The sequence below is a fragment of the Macaca thibetana genome, chromosome 1, assembly GCF_024542745.1.
Source record: "Macaca thibetana thibetana isolate TM-01 chromosome 1, ASM2454274v1, whole genome shotgun sequence".
NCBI lineage: Eukaryota > Metazoa > Chordata > Mammalia > Primates > Cercopithecidae > Macaca > Macaca thibetana.
In genome coordinates, this window is record NC_065578.1 from 71,739,638 (window position 1) to 71,742,804 (window position 3,167).

The window sequence follows — 3,167 nt, forward strand, 5'->3', positions numbered from 1 at the left end:
AGAGCCTGTGTGATATGTGGGACACCGTAAGCTGACCAAATATTGGAATTTGGGGCATTAGAGAAGGAAAAGAGATTGGCAAAGGAACAGAAAATCAATCAAACAAAATAATAACTGAAAACTTCTTCAATCTTGGAGTAAATACAGAAATCCAGATACAGGAAGCTCACCGAACACCAAATAAATTCACCCCAAAAGATCTTCTTCGAGGTATATTATAGTCAAATTGTCAAAAGTCAAAAACAAAGAGAGAATTCTAATAAGAGCAAGAGAAAAGTCTCAGGTCACATGCAAGGGAAGCTCCATCAGACTAACAGTAGATTTTTCAACAGAAAGTATACAGGACAGGAGATAATGTCATGATATTTCAAATTGCTGAAAGAAACATAAATTGTGTCAGGCAAGAGTACATTACCCAGCACAGCTATCCTTCAAATATGAAAAAGAAATAAAGTCTTTCAAAGGTAAGTAAAAAACTGAAGGAATGCATCACCAATAGATCATCCCTACAATAAATGTTTAGGGTACTCCTACATCTAGTAGTGAATGGAAAAAAATGTATCATTATGTAAACATAGCCATGAAACTTACTGATGGAGAAGACACAGAAATGAGAAAGGGAAAGAACTCAAATGTTACTACTACAGAAAACCACCAATCTCTAATGATATATAAGAGATAAATAAATTAATTAAGGGTATACAAAACAACCAGAAACAATTAACAAAATGACAGGAATAGGTCCTCACCTATCAATAATAGCTTTCAGTATAAATGGATTAAATTCACCAATTAGAAGATATAGATTGGCTGAAATGATTAAAAAAGAAGACCCAGATATATGCTATGAGAAACTCACTTCACTTGTAAAAGACACATGCAGACTGAAAGTAAATAAATGGAAAATAATATTCCATGAAACAGAAAACAAAAGTGAGTAAAACTAGCTAGAGTTACAGCACATAAAATAGGATTTGAGTCAAAAAGAGTGAGAAGAGACAAAGAAATTCATTAAATAATGATAAAGGGATAAATTCAGCAGGGGAATATAACAATTCTAAATATATACATCCAACAGTGGAATACCCAGATATATAAAACAAATATTATTAGATTGAAAGGGATTTATATACTCTTACATAGTAATATTAGGGACTTCAATGCCCTGCTCTCAGCAATAAACAGGATAGCTAGGCAGAATATCAACAAAATACTTTGGATCTAAACTGAACTTTAGAACAAAATGGACCCAACAATAATTACAACACATTTTATGCAACAGCTGCAGAAAACATATTATTGGATACATGGGACGTTCTCCAAAATAGACTCATATGTTAGCCTACAAAACAAGTTTTGACACATTTTTTTGAGTCAAAATTATATCAAGTGTCTTCTTGAATGACAATGGAATAAACCTTGAAATCAGTAACAAACTTTGCAAACTGTATGAATATATGAAAATTAAGTAACATGTTCCTGAATGACTACTGGGTCAATGCTGACAATAAGAAAATAAAAAGTTTTCTCTAGACAAATAAAAATGAAAACATAATATATCAAAACATACGATATACAGCAAAAGCAGTGGTAAGAGGGAAGTTCGCAGCAATAAGCGCATATGTCAAAAAAGCAGTAACATTGCAAATAAACTACATAATGAAGCACTTTCAGGAACTAGAAGTGCAAGGAAAAACAGAACCCAAAATTAGCAGAAGTAAAGAAGTAATAAATATCAGAGCAGAACTAAATGAAATAAAAAGGATAAAAACAATACAAAGTATCAATGAAATGAAAAATTAGTTTTTTGAAAAGATAAACAAAATTGATAAACTGCTTAATTGACTAACAGAAAAAAGACTCAAATAGATGAAATTAAAATAAAAAATATACATCAAAGCGACAATGGATCATCAGAGACTATTATGAAAAATTATATATGAACAAACTGGAAAACTTAGAGGAAATGGATAAATTCCTATACACGTACAATGTACCATTACCATTATTGGTCTCTTCAGGTTTTGTATTTCTTTCTAATCCAGAAAGAAATAGAATTTGAATATTTAGAAAAACTACCTTTGAGGAATCACTTTTATATCTCCTTTTTTATTTTGATTTCATTTGAGTCTTATTTTTTTCTTAGTCAATTTGGCAGTTTATTAATTATCTTATCTTTCTAAACAAGAAAGAAATAGAAAAATAGAAGAGACCAACAATGATCATAGGAATGGGTAATGATATTGAATGAATAATAAAAATTTTCCCAACAAAGAAAAAGCCCAGATGTCATTACCGCTGAATACTACCAAGCTTTAAAATATCATTAACATAATTTTTCTCAAACTTTCTCAAAGAATTAAGGAGAAGGTAATACTTCCAAACTCATGCTAGAAGACTGCATTACTCTGATGCCAAAAATAGACAAGGCACAGCAACAACAACAAAAAACTGCAGATCAATATTCCTGATGAACATAGATGCAAAAATCCTCAACAAAATACTAGCAAATTGAATCCAAGAACACATCAAAAATATACTACATTATGATCCTATAGGATTTGTCACAGGAATTAAAATATAGTTTGACATAGTGCAAATCAATAAATGAGATATATCAACAAAAGGAAGAACACAAATCATATAATTATCTCAATAGATGCAAAACCCACTTGATAAAATTAACTCTTCATGATAAAACTCTCAACAAATTAGGCATAGAACAAACATATCTCAACATTATAAAAACCATATATGACAAACACACAGCTAACATACTGAATGAAAAAAAACTAAAAAGAGAAACACGACAATGATGCCAACTTTTACCATTCATATTCAGCATAGTACTAGAAGTCCTAGCCAGAGCCAACAAGCAAGAGAAAGAAACGGAAGTATCATACTGGAAGAGAAAGTAAAATTATCCTTCTTGTGAATGACATCATATTCGAGAAAAACGTAGACTACACCACAAAAAAAATCTCGAAACTAAAAAGTAAAATTGCAGGATACAAAATCAATATACAAAAAATTCTAGTTCTTCTATACCAATAATAAAGTAGCTGAGGGAAATCAAGAAAGCAATATCATTTACAATAACTGAAAAACATATAAAATACCTGGTAATAAATTTAGTCAAGGAGGTGAAAGCCCTCTTCAAGGAAATC